Source organism: Mizuhopecten yessoensis, unplaced genomic scaffold (assembly GCF_002113885.1).
Source record: "Mizuhopecten yessoensis strain PY_sf001 unplaced genomic scaffold, ASM211388v2 scaffold10333, whole genome shotgun sequence".
Lineage (NCBI taxonomy): Eukaryota > Metazoa > Mollusca > Bivalvia > Pectinida > Pectinidae > Mizuhopecten > Mizuhopecten yessoensis.
This window is the reverse complement of record NW_018408494.1, coordinates 577,824-599,122: the sequence shown is the minus strand read 5'-3', so window position 1 is coordinate 599,122 and position 21,299 is coordinate 577,824. Positions and strand designations below refer to the sequence as shown.

The 21,299-nt window shown below is 36.1% G+C and overlaps 1 protein-coding gene across 2 annotated transcripts in view; it reads left to right on the top strand.

The window, feature by feature from the left end:
• The first annotated feature begins 6,063 nt into the window (after positions 1–6,063).
• Positions 6,064–21,299, top strand: part of LOC110460240 (tyrosine-protein kinase PR2-like) — a 118,103-nt gene continuing 102,867 nt past the window's right edge. The window contains exon 1 of one of the 2 annotated variants that reach the window (XM_021513046.1): positions 6,064–6,293. The gene's annotated coding sequence lies outside the window, so the exon portion shown is untranslated. Of the gene's footprint in view, positions 6,294–10,339; positions 10,416–21,299 lie in introns of those variants that run through there. The other variant, XM_021513047.1, reaches the window with a different exon arrangement.

Sequence of the window (21,299 nt, the reverse complement as noted above, 5' to 3'; positions counted from 1 at the left end):
ACAAAGTGTTGTTATTTTTCGGGTCGATCAGAAATCCAATATGGCCGCCACGGCCGCCATTTTGAAAACCTATTTCAAACTTAAAGTCAAGTTCTGCTGGACCGATTGAACTGAAAGTTGGTAGGAATGATCGCCTCATGGTCCTGACAAAGTGTTGTTATTTTTCGGGTCGATCAGAAATCCAATATGGCCGCCACGGCCGCCATTTTGAAAACCTATTTCAAACTTAAAGTCAAGTTCTGCTGGACCGATTGAACTGAAAGTTGGTAGGAATGATCGCCTCATGGTCCTGACAAAGTGTTGTTATTTTTCGGGTCGATCAGAAATCCAATATGGCCGCCACGGCCGCCATTTTGAAAACCTATTTCAAACTTAAAGTCAAGTTCTGCTGGACCGATTGAACTGAAAGTTGGTAGGAATGATCGCCTCATGGTCCTGACAAAGTGTTGTTATTTTTCGGGTCGATCAGAAATCCAATATGGCCGCCACGGCCGCCATTTTGAAAACCTATTTCAAACTTAAAGTCAAGTTCTGCTGGACCGATTGAACTGAAAGTTGGTAGGAATGATCGCCTCATGGTCCTGACAAAGTGTTGTTATTTTTCGGGTCGATCAGAAATCCAATATGGCCGCCACGGCCGCCATTTTGAAAACCTATTTCAAACTTAAAGTCAAGTTCTGCTGGACCGATTGAACTGAAAGTTGGTAGGAATGATCGCCTCATGGTCCTGACAAAGTGTTGTTATTTTTCGGGTCGATCAGAAATCCAATATGGCCGCCACGGCCACCATTTTGAAAACCTATTTCAAACTTAAAGTCAAGTTCTGCTGGACCGATTGAACTGAAAGTTGGTAGGAATGATCGCCTCATGGTCCTGACAAAGTGTTGTTATTTTTTGGGTCGATCAGAAATCCAATATGGCCACCACGGCCGCCATTTTGAAAACCTATTTCAAACTTAAAGTCAAGTTCTGCTGGACCGATTGAACTTAAAGTTTGTAGGAATGATCGACTCATGGTCCTGACAAAGTGTTGTTATTTTTCAGGTCAATCATAAATCCAATATGGCCGCCACGGCCACCATTTTGAAAACATATTTCAAACTTAAAGTCAAGTTCTGCTAGGCCGATTGAACTGAAACTTTGTAGGAATGATTGACTCATGGTCCTGACAAAGTGTTGTTATTTTTCAGGTCGATCAGAAATCCAATATGGCCACCACAGCTGCCATTTTGGTAAACTATTTCAAACTTAAAGTAAAGATCTACTTGGCCGATTGAACTGAAACTTTGTAGGAATGATCGAATCATGGTCCTGACAAAGTGTTGTTATTTTTCGGGTCAATCAGAAATACAATTTGGCTGCCATGGCCGCTATTTTGCTACTAAGTTCTAATAGGCCGATCTCACTTAAAATTGGTCTAGGAATGATCAGCTCATGGTCCTGACAAAGTTAAGTTAACATTATACTATTTTTTACTCAAATTGGTACATATTTCAACAACAAAAATAAATACTATAGACTCAGGTGACCGTTAAGGCCCATGGGCCTCTTGTCTCTTTCTCCTGTTACATTAGAAATGCATATCAACCTTAAAGATCCCTCAACTACTTGCACTGCCGAAAACTAACTTTGCACTGAAAACTATTTTCTGGCATGACTATAGCTTTAAATAATTTCTGAAAAGAAAAGAAAACCTTGTGGGACTATTATATAAAATGAAATCATAATAAAGCTGAAATAAATCAAATATGATCAACAACAGTGTTCTTAGTGCAAAACATCAAATGTAGCTAGACCAGGACCCAAACCCTGGACTACAGATTGTTATACTGTTGGTCTAACTGACAGGGCTGCCTGGTCAATGGAGATGTCCTGGTGCAACTATACTACAGTTATATCTTAGCCAGAGTTAAAGGGAGGTTACTGTAGATAGGAAAAACATAGTGGATTGGGATAGGAATCCTTAAATGAATGAATTATTTAAGAGACAGACATACAACAAAGATATTGTGACTGGTACAGACGCCCAAGATTCACCTGGATGGTACGTGTGATGGGTAGTTGTCAAGTTATCCTATTCAGTCTAAAACTGAATTGGGATCAACATCTTTTGGAAATGTGAAAGCTAAGTCAATACCTTACCTCCCACTGTTTACCTGTCCATCTGATTTACTGAATTTGAGGAATGTTCATGTCATGATACCCTATTCATTCTAAACACTAAGTTAGGTCCATCAACCTTGGGAAATGTAAAAGTTAGGTTATGATGCCTTACCTCTCACTGATTTTTAACTGACCTAATAAATTTGAGAAACATTCTGCATGGCTACTAGTGATTCTGATGTGAATATAATCATGAGTAGGCATTTAAGCTTCCAGTGACTGCCTCTTAATGATATTCATGAACGTCGAAGGTTTGTGTCAGGGGAGATAATTACAGGGTAAGTCACCAGACAAAAGACTAGGTTACAGGAAAACCTGAACCTGGTAGTTAACATAGTCATGCTTGTTCTATTGCTGGCACCAGGTAGCACTGGCTGTATCATAACACTAGCTGTATCAGTATCATATAAAACCAAGTCCTAAACTTGCAATTTTATTGATGAATTTAAATTTCTTATAAGAATTTAAATTAAAGATGGCTTACTATTGGTATTCAGCAATATTTCACTATTTAAAACATGAAGCCCTTTTTTTCCAGTATCTCAAAAATTCTGATTTGTTAATAAATACTTCCGGTAAGATAAAACTAAACTGCTAGAACAATCAAAGGGAATGGTTTTAGACTTTGTTTATACCCCTTGCAGCACAGTTTAGGGGGAGGGGTTTTACTGGAAATGGATTGTCAGTCTATCTGTCCGTAAGTGTCTCTCAATCTTTAAACACACCTGTTCGCAGTGCATTAATTTATAAAACAAAACCCTTAGTTCAAGGGAATGAGAATAAAGTATTTTTATTAAAGTTACCTTCCCTTTTTATGGAGTTATGTCCCTTTGTGTAAAGGCATTGTTTGTACTACTCCGGAATCCTTCCTATGTACTAAACTGGAGTACCTTTTATGAAGCTTATGTTGCTTTATAATATTGTTTGCTTTACTCCTTCTAAATTATTGCACCAGTCTGAATGAAACTACCTACACTGAAGGAATGCAAATAAAGTATAGAACTAATTAAGTCACAAACCCCTTATTTATGAAGTTATGCCCCTTCATTTAAAATTTTTGCTCAACAACTTTGTAAGTGCTACATCAATTTGAATGATGCTTGGTACACATAAGACTAACATCAAGAGGATTAAGTAAAGTATAGAAATTGGAGTAACCATTATCATTTAGTGAATTATGCTGGGGGGGAGGGGGGTTAAACTGCAGATTTGTTTTTACGATTTTTCACTCTGGTCTAAATAACATATGTAGCCAGAAAGACATGATTAAAATATGAGGCATCATTGATTTCTTTGTCAAAGGTTTGCAAAAGGTTAATATGAAATTCTTGTCACCATGCAGACTTAATTAACTAGCTGCAATTTAACTGTGAAATTTAATTGATTAACCAATTAAACCCTCAGACATTTTTAAAGTTTCTTCATATTTCAAACTGTGTTGAGCCAGTAGCTAGTTTGCTGGACTTACAGTAGATATCGGATACAATTACTAATTGGGGATAATCCTGTGAGGTCTATTGTGCGTTTGTATTTAATGACACGGCTTCTGTGCAGCTCCTTAAACCCTGACACATAATTGAACAGACATTGATTTCAGATTTAAAATCAGAACACCAGATGTTGAATAACTACTTGTGGTATAATTTCAAGGCTAAAGGATAATAATAAGTTACAGGATTGCACAGAAATTCAATTGACATTAATGAAAAGATTAAATTTCCTAACGTCTTAATTCAACTTCTTCTTAAGTGGTTAACTTGTGTTAGACTCAGGGCCAGATGTAAATTATACAATTAATATTCCATAACTGCTTTTTATTCTCATGATAAACCGTACATTTTTTTAAAAATAAAATTAACTCTCCAAGTTTTAAATTGTGGTATTTATATAGACATCATAGAGTTGTAACTGAAGGAATGACTAACACATATTCAGCCTAAGAAATAAGATATTTGTTACAAGTTAATTTCTAGATTTTCCAGATACAACATATTGTGTTTGATTTAGGTGTTATTAATGGTTATGATGGGTTTAGAGGCACCTAAGTTACATTTCCAGATCTCTGTTTTTCTAGAATTTGCAATGGCAGAAGGTTTAAAGTCTTATTTTTACTGGGGAAAAAAATAAAAACATTCTGTATGAATACTGCAGACATTGTAGCTTGATTTAGGTTTAATCACATTCTTCTTCACTTACGATATACTAATAAATCTCACAGACAAATTGTTAACTTTCTGTAGACCATAGAGAACTCTTTCTCTTTTATTTTATTTATTTCATTTGAATGAGCTCTAGCCCAATGCATATTGTGTGTCTCTGTCGTATGATAAAGCGTTCATTTGATCGGGATGCTATCCAAATGTTCATTTGCATGTCAATAGAAAAGTAATATCCTTATTACCAAGTCTGTAGTGCTGCAGGCCATGCGTTTGTTCACGTGTCTGAAAAACATTGGCTTAAAGATCGCTATCACATGTATAATTTACCGGAAAAATCAATTGATGGAATATTTGATCTGGTTGTCTGATGTCTGTGTTTGAGCATACTGTTTCTGCGGTGTGTGGTGACATGGTTTGTAGTTTTTTTTCTCTCCAAATAAACTTTATACCCTATAATACGGTAGTAGCTAGGGTATTAAAATAGCAGTTTGAAGCCAATTAAAACATTCAGTGGATAAACCTGGTGTCATTAATAATTTTTGATTATAAAGATTTATTTGTGAATTAACTGATAATAAATTTCAACATTCTGATATTACATTAATATTTCTTACCAAAAATATCAATCGACCATGTAAATGGAACAGATCCAGACTAATACAAACATGATTATATCTATAATATGATTTTACTTGTATGTTCAAGGTTCAAGGCAGTGTATGATTAAAAATTCCATTGATCAATAACAAAATGAGATATATCTTTATAGGCATATTTAAATCATCATGATGCAAGGAAATATTATATGACACGGTATTAGAACTACGTTAAGGGGTCATTTATAATCAAGTTCAACTTGCCGTATATAACAAAAAGGATTTTTTCTGCTTACAGTTACTTTGCTTGTCATGTACATGTATTCATCTTTCATTTTGATGCTATGGAAATATAATTTCTGGATAACAACATTGGTAAGGTGTAGGATTGGTAGCAATTAGGTCCCGAGTCATGATCTCTGTTTTGGGAGGATTGTTATTGTTCTTAAATATATATTCAACTGAAATTTCAAACATATATTATTCTGTTAACTCATTCACCCCTGAAATTTCATATTGAACAATTCCAACCTTTGAATTGGAAGAGTTCAAATGTGTCTTCAGGGGTGAATGATTTGAATACAATTGATTGACGTGATTTATATGGAATATTTCTGTAAAAATGGACTGAAATATTTCATGAAAGTGACATAGACCCAGGGAGGGGGGCGTAAATTGTCATGAAGAATTTCCCAGCTGCATTTTACTCCTAACTTATCTTCCCCTAGCTTGAGAACTAATCAAGACTCAGGCATCCAAGCGATCAAAATTATTAGAGTTAATTTTTCTCTTAATAGTTCAATATTCTAGAGACAAGGGCCAGTCTAGATAGTGACAATACTAAGGCATTTTAACTTCGACGTACTATTTACCCTAAATGGATCTTGTCCTTGTATACTTATTGAAAATGTATATAGTGTTATTCCTGGTTAAAATTTTGTGAGGTTCTTTAGCTGAACTTTGTGTCCTACTGTAAGTTATTGTGTGTGATACTAAGGTCAGGGTCACCTCAGCACTGATCAAGCTGTTAGTCATTGCTGCCTTGAAGTATTGATTATATGGATGCTGAGGGAGGTGGCCATAGCGATGAACCATACCAGAGGTTCCTTGTACAAGTCTTTAGTCAGAGAACAAAAAGCCCGACAGTGGGATGTAGGCCAGGACAGTGGTTTATAGGTGTTAGTGTTTGTTAGACAAGTGTGGAGGGACAGAGTCACTGGAGGGGAACTTATTGGGTATCTGTGTGAAAACCTAGTGAAGGAGAACCTGTTCGTGACAGTCTTTTACAGTATCATTTTAGTTCATACCCCAGCTAAGAAATATAGCAGATGGGCCGACAGTGGATTTAAAATTCTACAACAAGCTTCCGCTATAGGTCTGTATTGTAGTTTTGTATGGTGTGTGACAGTTTGTTCACCAGATGTGTCATATTTATGTCTGTTGATTCACAGAAATAGTGCATAGGACAATCAAATAATCAATTATTCCATTTCATGGTGAATTTTCAGTAAACCAAGCTGTGTCCATGAACATTCTAATGACAGAGTCATCGTGATAAATTGTGTTCACTTCAATAATGGAACAAAAAGTACCTCCATATAATGGTGGATTAGAATTGGTAGCATTAATGAAGATAAACTGTATAGCAATACAATTGATGAAAACATGGTTCATTAATTTTGCTTAAATATTTCTCAAAGTTGATACTGTATAACTTATTAATTATTAAAATGACCCCTGTTTTGATATGTATGAACACCTTCAGTTGAAATATAATAATGTTGTGTCTTTAACCCTGTACAATAATCCACCATTATGAAACAATATATTTGTGTATCTCCACCTCTTTATAAGTCCATTTACCTGTCTATAAGTACCACTGTTGTATATCACAAATTACATATAAAGAACATATCTAGATAACATGTACCTGTCTATAAGTACCACTGTTGTATATCACAAATTACACCATTATGACAGGTATCTACTGTATGTCTGTCTATAAAGAACATATCTAGATAACATGTACCTGTCTATAAGTACCACTGTTGTATATCACATATTACACCATTATGACAGGTTTATACATCTGTCTATAAAGATCATATCTAGATAACATGTACCTGTCTATAGGTACCACTGTTGTATATCACATATTACACCATTATGACAGGTTTATACATCTGTCTATAAAAATCATATCTAGATAACATGTACCTGTCTATAGGTACCACTGTTGTATATCACATATTACACCATTATGACAGGTTTATACATCTGTCTATAAAGAACATATCTAGATAACATGTACCTGTCTATAGGTACCACTGTTGTATATCACAAATTGCACCAAATACCAAAAGAACAATGTCATTTAAAGAATTGTTCAGTATTTTAAATGACATGGATTAATAGTTTTTATATGAAAGGGAAATATATGGAACTTTCCCAAAATTTAAAAATATGTAAAAATTGATCAGTGTCACATAAATTAATACAACACTTTTAAGATTTGGATAAGATTGGAATCAAGACTGACAATGGACATCATAACTCTATGAGAAGGTTAGTAGACAGGGGCTATAAGTGTTGTTGACTGATAAAGGAACAGTGAAGGGAGTATGTTTTATACCATCAGCGCTTGGCTTCTCTCATCTGTGTAATTGGATGTAGAGAAACATATCTCAGTTGTTACGAAGACTGTGAGACTGACCTGCTGTCTAAGGTAAACATTGTGTTGATTTTCTCTATCCAAGCATCAATATGAAGTCCAACGCCCTCAAACCTGTGTAAGCTGAAACAGGTTCAAGGTCAGTTAGTTCACAAGTTTGAAGGATTTTACTGGTTGTTTTCTTGTTGGTTGTCTACTAACTAAAAACAAGAAACAAGATTTGAAAGGGAAAATTGGTTGATTGGGAGGATCAGTTCATCAAGTTTTTAATTGAACAATGCCTTCTTTACTTTGATGTGGGAGTACTCCATTTTGTGGTCTGTTTAGATACATTTTGGTTATTCTAGCACTGCTGGTATAGCTCTGAAAGAGTATTAGGTAATGATGAATACATGGACAATAATATGGATTTTGAAATGCCCCTTGCTGAGTTTTATCCATCTGACTATTAATCAATTATATTGAGTTATCTGCCCTGGATTAATTGATGTTGAAAAATCTGCTCCTGTTTTGAAATGGAGCTGAGTTATCTGCTCCTGTTTTGTAGTTATGCTGAGTTTTCTGCTCCTGTTTTGTAGTTATGCTGAGTTATCTGCTCCTGTGTGGTAGTTATGCTGAGTTATCTGCTCCTGTGTGGTAGTTATGCTGAGTTATCTGCTTCTGTGTGTTAGTTATGCTGTTTTGGAGTTATGCTGAGTTATCTGCTCCTGTTTTGTAGTTATGCTGAGTTATTTGCTCCTGTGTGGTAGTTATCATGCATTATCTGCTCCTGTTTCTTAGTTGCTCTAAATTATTTAATTATCTGCTGCTGTTTTAAAGGCATGATGAGTTATCTGCTGCTGTTTTGAAGTCATGCTGAGTTATCTGCTCCTGTTTCGTAGTTACACTGAGTTATCTGCTGCTGTTTCATGTTTGAAGATTTGCTCAGTTAATGCTACTCTTTAATAACCAAAACCTTTAAGTATCTGCCATTGACTATAAAGTAAATGAAGTTATTTACAGTTGAAATCTCTCTACAATTGTTTCGTTTGTTGTTTACTGTGGTGGATTTATTGGCTGCTTTGATTTTCTCTTTAATCTAAGTCTTCAATGAAATTTTAACGTCAAAAGTAAGTGTTAAACCTTGGGAAACATAATCAAGTAAAAGCAAGATATTTTGATATAATTCAATCTTTTCTAAATGACATGCATTTCTGGTAATGGCTTTGATATGACAAATATTTCAGTTGAAGAATGTTTTGATAGAGTTAAAGTTATTAAGCTTTCATGCTGCAGCAGATATAACCTGTATTGATGCCCCACAATGTCATTGGTCGGGGCATTACCAAGCATGTAACTGTTTGCTTAAATTTCTTTTCCGATCCATTACCCTTATCTAGAAATTCAACAGTTATCAAATTTCAACTGCAGATACAAGTGGAGCAGTACTACACCAATCGAAAGTAGATTACTGCAACCTGTATTTCCTTTAATTAACTTTTGTTATACTTTGCATTTAGCTCAATTTCTTCAGTTACATACATGTTGTTTAAGCACCATTTCTTTGGTGAGACTTTGATGTTAGCTCTATTTCCTTAAAAGTGAGTTTGTGGGCATATGTACGTTGAGTTTGTGGGCATATGTACGTTTTACAAAAAGATTCTTGTTAATTCTGTTTTTGTATGCACAACATGCAAATAGCTGTGAGCTCATTGTATGGCTAAGGTAATGTGTGCTTGTGTGGCTCACTACATGTATTTAATAGCTGTCGGGTTGTGAAGTAGAGTGAGTGTTTTATGTACACAAGAATGAATGACCATGTCACTGATATAGCCTAGCTCGTGTATATTTGGTAAACTACATGTCTGCAGATTCCCTATATGCACAGGGTGCATGTATAGGGCGTATACAGATATATATACTATATATGTGGAAAGGACACACAAAATATTCCATTACTCGAAATCTGTTTCCGAATTTGATCTGCATAAGTTTTACTGCCTGATTAATAGCGAAAATATCACAACTAGTGAATTTTTGATAAAATATTGAATGTTGCATTTAACATCTGGTCAGGTAAGAGAGTTCAAGTTCAATATTAGAGTTCAACCTTAATCTGGACAGGGATGAGGGTTCTCGTCCAAACTTCATTGTATTTAATTTCTTTTAAAAAAAGAGTTAGCAGACATGTGGTGTTTACTTGACTAAGTATGGTACAGAGTTAGCAGACATGTGGTGTTTACTAGAGTAAGTATGGTACAGAGTTAGCAGACATGTGGTGTTTACTAGACTAAGTATGGTACAGAGTTAGCAGACATGTAATGTTTACTTGACTAAGTATGGTACAGAATTAGCAGACATGTGGTGTTAACTAGACTAAGTATGGTACAGAGTTAGCAGACATGTGGTGTTTACTAGACTAAGTATGGTACAGAGTTAGCAGATATGAAGTGTTTACTAAACTAAGTATGGTACAGAGTTAGCAGATATGTGGTGTTTACTAGACTAAGTATGGTGCAGAGTTAGCAGACATGTGGTGTTTATTAGACACAGTATGGTACAGAGTTAGCAGACATGGAGTGTTTACTAGACACAGTATGGTACAGAGTTAGTAGACATGTAGTGTTTACTAGACTAAGTATGGTACAGAGTTAGCAGACATGAGGTGTTTACTAGACTAAGTATGGTATTAAAGGTGGATGTTGACAGGTGCTTCACAATCAAATCAGATCTAGGTGAGAGTTCCACGTAGTAGCTATCCCGCAGACTGTAGTTGTGGTACCAGTGTACAGAAGCTGACTATACTTCTGTCATCCTATGGCAGGTACAGACTGGGAAAGTCCATTGGTAAGTATAACAGCAGTAGATTTTACCTGGGCATGCAGGTCAATAGTTAGTTACAAAACCTGTAGAATTTTGGTGTGTTGTTCCGAAGGTAGACTCAGACAGGTGTGCACATTTATTGATGACAATTAACCTTACACCTGAGGCTGCAAGTCTGGTGAGGGCACAGGTAACGCATTTAAAGGGGCTGAATAGTCGGGGGGAAAATGTCATATTTGCTAAAATGGCATACACATGTTTAAAATACCTTCTTATGAAATATACCGATTCAAATTTTGCTGAAATTCACTCCCTAAGAGTAAAAATTATAATTATATTAAAGAAATCCTAAATCGTCACCTGACAGTCTAAAACTCTCAATTGACCCAGATCAGTGATGTAATTTTACCGCATGCGCGTCATCAACAAGGCCAAATGTAAACATCGCGGCGAAAGAAAAAGATGTATGCAAAAGTCATGACAGGCACGAGGTATCAATACCGTTATATATAACAACAACATATAGGTAGGAATACTACGCTTGCATCATACATGACCTTTGAAAACAATTATTTACGTATAGTATTGCTGTCTTGTCCGCTAGTTGAGTACGACATGGCTGATATAGACGGCGTGCTATTGTTGTTATCTTCACTGCCTCACTTTCGAAACAACCACGTGACATATATAAATAGATCTGCGCTAAATTTATGCGGGGCTTCCCCGAGATTTCAGTGGTCAAAACTGGACATTGCAAGTTTATCGACCATCATATTGCCGTGGTATAACTTTTGGAAGGCCAGAGAACGCATTTAGACCCATTTATTTTGTAATTTTTTCCCCGACCAGCCCCTTTAAATATTTAATGATCAGGTTTACGTGAGAATGAGAACGTCACTTAAGGAGGCTGAATGTCTGCAACAGTCGTAGGTGATATTGGGTATTAAATCAGGAGTGGAATATAGTTTGTATGGTATTAGATACTTATATACCGTCCTTGTATTGTACTATATTGCGACTTTTCAGACTGTTCACACTGCATTATTATAAAGAGTCCAGAATCTTACTACACAACCTCAAAGGACATATTAACATTCCTAGGCCTGTGATTGGTGAAATATCTGAAGTATATCATACTTGAAATGATTTGTTTGATGTTTTATCTTAGTCTATAATCATTCCATCGATATTTAGTTTCAACTTTACAGGGCAGAATGTGTGTGATAAGCCCTGAAACATTTCATATGTTAACTCGAATGTTTACATTATAAATGTCCAAATGAATCAAAGTACTTTGTGTAGACATTCTAAACACACCCGTAGGAACAGGTGTCCTGTTAAATTTGACCAATCTGACTTCGAGCAAGGTCTATACTAAGTTAAAATACAAACACTACATTTGAAAAATTAATAGAAAGCTCAGGTATGTTAACTATTGAATTTCTTGCTAAGGAAAAATCTAAATAGATGTGTAGTGGAGTTGTAAGGTTGTGTATTGTCTACTATTAGCTGGGTGTATGTTGTACATGTAGTATGAAAACGGCTAGATACTTTAATACATTAAAATCAGAAAAGAAAATTATCTAAATCAAATTTGTAATCAGAATGTAAAAATACACCGAAAGGATTTCTGTGTTTGAAAATTTATCAATTTGTGGATGAGAAATCAGTATAGTTTTCTGTAACATGTTTTCAATGGTTTGATGTTCAGACAGGTACCAGGATGATTCTAATGTGTAAGTAGACAACTGACTAGGTAATAGTATCATTACAGGTAAATCATACAGGTAAATAGACAGGTAACCTCCTTGTACACAGGTACGCAGGCATGAATCTTAAAGGTACGAGGGTGCCAGCACAATTTTCTCGTCAGTCACAGGTGCATGCAGGTGTAAACAAAACATACACTCTATTAGGGTCAGGTTATTATGTGGGTTTTGGGGATGGGACTTGTTGACAAATGAACTTTTAACTGTTGAAAGTTGAATGATGTATGTATTTAGTTTAGTGGGTGACCAGAACAGGATAACATTGTTTATGTATAGGCAGGGTTTCATGGGGTCAATTGGTCTGTGTGTGATTGAATCTGGATGAATATACAAAATATAAACCCTCCAAGTAGTATATACCTTGCAAGCAATTCAAATTGATACAATATCTTGGTGAATAAATAGTATTACAATGAAATTATTGTTTTACAAACTCATATTTTCTGAATAATCTTTGTTAATCAAAAGACGTATGTGCTAAGAGTTTTATTAAAATATGTAATATTTGAAATTTTATAACAGTTTCCCCATTGTCCAACGTGTTGTGTAACGCATCGTCCGTTAAAGTATTGTCTGTATTAATGTAGTAATGTATGTTCTGTGAGCGTTTGTTTCGTTTGTATCGTTAGTTGTTATTGTAGTGTCCGAGTGGTCAGTCTTTGTGGTGTTACATCATGTAGTTTATGTTATTTCATTGGTTGTTTCCTTTGGGCGATTTGGCGGGATATTCAGTCAGTATTCTTGTGACTGGACGGACCTGACCAATTTAAGTTATCATAACGTACTGTACCTATACCTGTAGACGTGCGTGTGTCATGCACGGGTGGCTCCGTACTTGGACAATTAGGGCTTTGAGCCCCACTCAGAGCTCAATTGCATGTCTAAATGGAATAAATATGACGAACTGAACCCTGTGGTCTTGTGATATTTATACAAGGATATATACCACTATTACACGTACTTTCATTAAAGTGTTCCTTTCTGATATCTCACATATTTGTCTAAAAGTTTGTTCTTGGTCACAATAATGTTCATGGTGGCAGTGCTATTCAGAGTCCAAATTGTTCATGGTGGCAGTGGCAGTCCAGATTGTTCATGGTGGCAGTGGCAGTCCAGATTGTTCATGGTGGCAGTGATATTCAGAGTCCAAATTGTTCATGGTCCCAACAATGTGTATGGTCCAAATGATGTCCATTTACTTAGGTTCTACAAGCCCTATGTGATAGTAAAATGATTTTGCTTCATTTATGTTCATTCATTGTATTTAGTTCTGTTTTTGATTAATGCTCTAGCTGGTGAAAAAAAATGTCTATGAAAAAACTGTTAAACACGAAGTACTTTTTATTACTGACATGTCATAAAAAATACATCAGATTCGTGACATTCAAAGACTCTAATCTATCTGACAGTCTACCATCACAGGTAAGTGGTCAGTCAGATATGACCCAGTCCTCCATACCTGTGTTAATTGTGGTCTAAAAGAACTGTATTGGATAATAATAACATGGTGTGCCAAACTAACTCAAAAATTGTTTAAAGATAACGTACCTCTGTTTGTTATATGCTGAAGATTACATGCAATGTACTATATTAGTGTTCACTTCTCATGTAATGGTCTTTGTGAAACTCCTCTTAAAGAAACACCTTGATCTCTAACCAGATAACTTAAATGTGTATTTAAATTGAACAAATAATAGACATGTATAGTTATGTACAACATTTAATTATCTACATCTTAATCACTGATCATCACAACATATCATACAACATATAAATATCAAAATACATCATAATAAAATAAAGATTTGGCATGTGGGGTAGACTCAACTTAACACTTGCATTTTTTGTAGTACTATTCTTCCTCTCAGTTTAGGCTATGAATTTGTAGCAGTGCAGACAAAGTCTCATCGATTACTACAAATTGTTTGCAGATTATTTGTGGCTGTGCGGGCTTTAGCAGCGACAGATTACCACAAAACTTGATTGATCGCCTTGGTATATGCTATTGTATTTGTGCAGGTTATCCTGCGACAGATACTGCATATAGGTGCAAAGATATAAACTGTAGCTGCGCAAACTTTGTTGCAACAGAATTACTACATGTTCGTATTGCCTTGCAAACCTAAGCCCAAGGAGGAATAGCACCTTATATATGAGTGTTTATTTGTCGCTACCCTTCGACTCAAGACTGGTCAGCGCATTGGGCTTTGAACCAGATGTAGGCAGGGTAGCCATGTGACTTACTATTAAATGAATTATGTTCATAATTTCAAAATATAACTTATATATGAATATTTTTGGGGAAGTTTGAATGAGGAATGCCTCCCTCTTCGTATCCGAATGAAAACCAGGCTAAACAATATTGCAACTGAAAGATGAATCTACCCATTATTCGTAAAGTATTTAAATTGATAATAATATGAATCAATGTCGTAATACCTTATATAGCCATTATATATATTTGAGAAAATTCTTGCGTACATGTTCACTTGTTCATATGTATACACTTCACAACCATTACTATGCCTTTATCTCTTATATGTTAACAGGTGAGTGGTGGGGTGGTGGTGGTGGTAGCGTGATTTTCAAAGACAAAGATTGTGACGTCTTTCTGCTACAGAGCCTGTGAAAACAATGACCAACTATACCCCAACCAATCAGAATGCTCTAAAGCGGTTGATCTATATTTAGGATTGCTTACTAACACTACATATCATATTACATCTTTACCTTACACTATATATGATCACATTGTTACCTAATAAACATAAAATTATTAGTTTGTATAAATAGTTCTGTAAGTTCTATACAGTGTACTCCCTAAATAATTCTTTCAAATTATGATTTGTAGTCAGTAATATATAATTTGTTCATTTAAACCTGGCTTATTTACATAAGCCTTAATTATTAGATTTTGAAATGATGTGTAGTAAGTAGTAGTAGTAGTAGTATGACAATGATAACATCTTTTACAATAAGTTGTTATCACAGTTAAAACAGGATGTACCTGGCCAATGCACTCATAAACCTGAAAACTGATCCCCATTTATGATTGTTGTGTTTACCTTGCGGAAGGCTAGAGATCCTGAATTATCTGAGTGGGTTTTGAGTAACAGGTAGCATGTGTAAAAAGATATAATGACTATGTTGTGATATTGTTTATATTCAAACCCTGTTATAATGCCCTGTCCTGCTGAAACTCTCACTGCTTTAAAACAAACAAAATAGTTAAAAACCCAGGTTCTGATCAACACTTCAATCTATTCTTTTCTTTAACTTATTCATCCCTGAAGAGACATTGCGGTTGGAATAGTTCCAATATGAAATATCAGGGGTGAATGAGTTTAAAAAAACAAGAAATGAAGAAAGTTAAAAGTAATATTTTTAGAAATAAAAAAAAACTACAACTGAATAAATAGCCTACCGCCCCTTTAAGGCTCTACTATTTATAGTGTTTGACCGAAGTCAGAGTTCACAGACAATGGACCTTTGTGAGGAGATTCTGCTTGAGGAGAAAGTAATGAGTTCTGTATTTGACTGGGGCAGTTGTTGTCCATTACTTTTATTAGCAAGTGATGGTCCAGGGCTACAGCAGTAGGGGAAGGGAGATGGAGGAGAGGTATCTTGTATCTTAACTCATTCACCCCTGAAATTTCCTAATGAACTATTCCATCCTTTGAATTGTGAGAGTTCAAATGTGTCTACAGGGGTGAATGAGTTAATTGTTATACTTGTTGTATATTGAGGGAGAAATTATTAACAGCATATATATCTCTATGTCTGCCTATCTGTCTGACGGAAAACATATATTCATTGCATAACTTTTGTCTTATACATTAAATAGGCCCATGTCATATTATATTGGTGTAATACATAATTCTATTAAGGAACCGTACAGTTGAATTTGTAGTAAACATCCATATCACAAAAAGATCTCTTGGTTGATGTAACATCCCAATCGATTTAAGGTTTGGATTGTCACTGCAATTTACCTAGGGTAAAGTGAGAGAGTTGCGGTATTGCTGTAACTTAGGTAGGTTTGAATTGTAGGATGGTAGGGTTTTATTGCTGTAACTCAGTAAGATTTCGGTTTTGGTTTTTTATTTTTTTTATTTTTATTAGGATGGTAGGGTTTTATCGCTGTAACTTAGGTAGGATGTAATTGAACTATATATATGCCTTAATATAACCCTCCAGCCACCACAATTCTACCGTATAAAACTCCAGGGCTTTTAATTCAGTGGTAAAACACAGGAAATTGCTTGTTCTGTCCATTCCATGTAGCCGTAAACAAAATAGAGATAACAATAATATATACCAATGTTAAAATCAAGCATCTGTCTTGTTTTGTTTTCACTCTGTGAAAAATGTCCATATTTTATCAAACTGGGCAGTATCTTGTCCAATATACAATTACAGAACATATGGGACCAGTCTCCTGGCTGTGATAATATTTTGACGGCCCAGATGATTAATCGATAGTCATGAGGACTTAACTGTAAATTGACATTCCTGACTGCTAATATGTGTCCTAATGATGTGCTGTCTGTGACAACATCAATATTCTGCACTGTGGGATATAATTGTAAAATCTAGGTCACAGTGACCTCGACATTGGTAGATGTTCTTCATGATTAGTTGTTGTTAGGCTATCAAGGTCAAACCTTCGTTAAGTATTACCTCATTAATAACCTCTAATTAGTTGAAAAGTTTCTAAGAATTGTTTTCTTTTTTTCTTGTCATCATAATTGAGATCTACTACACTTACGTTATGGCTCCATTATGATGTCAGAATGACATTGTCTGGGGTGTGACTCTTTGACCTGGAAGACTATTGTTACCAAGCGTCTAAAAATTGATAAATTAGTCGACTGATGATATGAGGGCTATCGTGCTATTGATTTCTGGGTATGACTTAATCTTGTGTTCAAATCTGCCATGGCCAGTCCCCTATAAGGCATATGTCCTGTGTGGAGTCCAATAATCAATGGAGTGTGGTATTGGATCCCAGCGTGAAATGTCCGATGCAGCTAGTCCAAACTTCGTGACATGTGATTGTGACCCTTTATAGGGTGATTTTCCATAAATTTTTATTAAGGATACTGAGCCATGTTAAGTACTTCAGTGAAAAAACATTTTTAGGTCACCTGAGACAAAGTCTCAAGTGAAGAAGATTTTTGAAATTTTAGTCAATTTGACCCTTTTTGGCCCCGCCCCTCAGGCCCCTGGGGGTCCGTAAACAATTTACATTTTCGACTTCTACTCCAAAACCCCTGAACCAATTTCAATGAAATTTTGCAGGGAATTTCCATGGACAATGGTGAACAAAAATAGTGGCCGGTTTAGTCCCAAGCCCCCAGGGGCCTGAGGGGCGGGGCCAAAAAGGGTCAAATTGACTAAAATTTCAAAAATCTTCTTCACTTGAGACTTTGTCTCAGGTGACCTAAAAATGTTTTTTCACTGAAGTACTTAACATGGCTCAGTATCCTTAATAAAAATTTATGGAAAATCACCCTATAAAGGGTCACAATCACATGTCACGAAGTTTGGACTAGCTGCATCGGACATTTCACGCTGGGATCCAATACCACACTCCATTGATTATTGGACTCCACACAGGACATATGCCTTATAGGGGACTGGCCATGGCAGATTTGAACACAAGATTAAGTCATACCCAGAAATCAATAGCACGATAGCCCTCATATCATCAGTCGACTAATTTATCAATTTTTAGACGCTTGGTAACAATAGTCTTCCAGGTCAAAGAGTCACACCCCAGACAATGTCATTCTGACATCATAATGGAGCCATAACGTAAGTGTAGTAGATCTCAATTATGATGACAAGAAAAAAAGAAAACAATTCTTAGAAACTTTTCAACTAATTAGAGGTTATTAATGAGGTAATACTTAACGAAGGTTTGACCTTGATAGCCTAACAACAACTAATCATGAAGAACATCTACCAATGTCGAGGTCACTGTGACCTAGATTTTACAATTATATCCCACAGTGCAGAATATTGATGTTGTCACAGACAGCACATCATTAGGACACANCTTTGAATATTACATGTTAATAACTTGATTGGAATTATAACCTTGAGTTGACAGTTTGATACTTTGAAAATTTTGAGCCAGCCCTACCCCCAAGGGCTGTAGGGTGGGGCTCAAAGGAGTCAGTGTGATAAAATTTCTTCATTTTCCTTGTTTAGAATCAGAGGTGCTAGTTTCAAATACTTTTTAGTCTGAAATCTGTATGCTAGATATTGAATAAGGTGGTTTTATTGTTTTTTGTCACTTTGAATAATATTTCTGTTCATGTTAAAACAAAATCAACTCTCTGTATAAATATATCAGGTGACCGTTAAGGCCCATGGGCCTCTTGTTTTTGTATTATTTCATTTTGTGTTTATATTTGTCAGAGTAGAAAATTATTTTGACCTGCTCATATACCTATATTTCAACTTATATATGTATTTATAATATTATACAATACTACCTAAAGCAAACGTCAACCTTTCTGTTTTGTTCAAAGTTTCATAATTGATATGTCTCTTTGCTTTCATTATAAATAATCTAATCCTGTGTATTGGTTAAATTCATAATGAATAAAAGTCTAGTCATTACCATCGAAAGTGTGAGACAAGTAGCTGCATTTTTGCAGCATTGTACAACGATGGGTATAGAGTAACACACAGTAATGTACCTAAAGGTAGAGTGGTATGTCGGCTTGTCTCCCACTTTACTATAGCCTTATGTAAGCCTCATGGATGGATATCTGGTTTATACAGGTTTCTGGATTGTGCAAGTTTCATTTTAGATATATGTTACACTATAATGAAAATTGCTTGCAACAATTTGGTCTTTGTTCTTCTTTATGAATACAAAGTTTCGGTCTATTCTAGCTCTCCTGGGGATTCTTGATATCTCTTTGTAGCATTGAACTTGATTAACTTCCTAGTTTCAGTTGCAAAATATCCATCTCCCTTTGAATTCCCCTGTTGAGTATTGAGTTGTACAAGAAGTATTGATTAAATTATGGTAATTAATCAAACCTGAGTTGGAGAATTGGATTTATTGTGATGTGTGAACAATATCAGCTGTTCTAACTTAGTTCGTTTACACACCAGAAATGTGAAGTTTGATCAGGCAGCATCAGATGATTTGTTGGATCAAGATACAAGTTAATACAACCATAATATTACACAGGAAGTAGTAGTGTCAAGGTAGAGTTTAAAAAAACCCAGTACATCGTTAACCTCTCAGTATTTAACTCTTTCACCCCCTGAAATTCATAATGAACTAATCCAACATTACTGCTGTATAGGAGATTTTTGAAGCAGTATTATTTTTATGTTTTTGGGTAAAACTACGACAGATTTATCACTGTGGTAACCATTTCTAGACAGGAATCACAATTTTCTCAACATCAACAGTCTAAAAATCACAAATTTATCACTAACAAAATTTCACATTTCCTCGTTTATACCAAAAATAGCACTGGAGCTGAAGTTGTTGAAATAGTAATATATGTAATAGACCTCTTCTTAGTCCATGTAGACAAATGTCAGGGAAAACATTGTGCTTGTTTTATAATTATTATCACAGGGTCACCCCTGAAGTCTGTCTGTAGGTCTTTAATCCCTGGTCATGAAATACTGTAGGACAGTCATTGTACTTATCCTTTCCCTGGTCATTAATACTGTAGGACAGACATTGGACTTGTCCTTTACCTGGCCTCTGAAGTCTGAGGACACACATTGTACTTGTCCTTTCCCTGGCCTCTGAAGTCTGAGGACACACCTTGTACTTGTCCTTTCCCTGGCCTCTGAAATCTGTAGAACAGACATTGTACTTGTCCTTTCCCCTGGCCTCTGAAGTCTGAGAAAGGACATTGTACTTGTCCTTTCCCTAGCCTCTGAAGTCTGTAGGACAGACATTGTACTTGTCCTTTCCCTGGCCTCTGAAGTCTGAGGACACTCCTTGTACTTGTCCTTTCCCTGGCCTCTGAAATCTGTAGAACAGACATTGTAATTGTCCTTTCCCCTGGCCTCTGAAGTCTGAGAAAGGACATTGTACTTGTCCTTTCCCCAGCCTCTGAAGGCTGTAGGACAGACATTGTACTTGTCCTTTCACTGGCCTCTGAAGTCTGTAGAACACACATTGTACTTGTCCTTTCCTTGGCCTCTGAAGTCTGAGGACACACATTGTACTTGTCCTTTCCCTGGCCTCTGAAGTCTGTAGAACACACATTGTACTTGTCCTTTCCCTGGCCTCTGAAGTCTGAGGACACACATTGTACTTGTCCTTTTCCCTGGCCTCTGAATTATGTAGGACAAATATTGTACTTGTCCTTTCCCTGGTCATTAAATACTGTAGGACAGACATTGGACTTGTCCTTTCCCTGGCCTCTGAAGTCTGTAGAACACACATTGTACTTGTCCTTTCCCTGGCCTCTGAAGTCTGTAGGACAGACATTCATCGACTTGTCCTTTTCCTGGCCTCTGAATTCTGTAGGACAAATATTGTACTTGTCCTTTCCCTGGTCATTAAATACTGTAGGACAGACATTGGACTTGTCCTTTCCCTGGCCTCTGAAGTCTGTAGGACAGACATTCATCGACTTGTCCTTTTCCTGGCCTCTGAATTCTGTAGGACAGACATTGTACTTGACCTTTTCCTGGTCACTATGGTCTGTAGGACAGACATTGTACTTGTCCTTTTCCCTGGCCTCTGAATTCTGAAGGACTGACACTGTACTTGTCCTTTTCCCTGGCATCCGAATTCTGTAGGACAGACATTGTACTTGTCCTTTTCCTGGTCACTATGGTCTGTAGGACAGACATTGTACTTGTCCTTTTCCCCTGGCCTCTGAATTCTGTAGGACTGACTCTGTACTCGTCCTTTTCCTGGTCACTAAGGTCTGTAGAACAGACATTGTACTTGTCCTTTTCCTGGCCTCTGAATTCTGTAGGACAGACATTGTACTTGTCCTTTTCCTGGTCACTATGGTCTGTAGGACAGACATTGTACTTGTCCTTTTCCCTGGCCTCTGAATTCTGTAGGACAAATATTGTACTTGTCCTTTCCATGGTCACTAAGGTCTATAGGACACACATCGTACTTGCCCCTTTC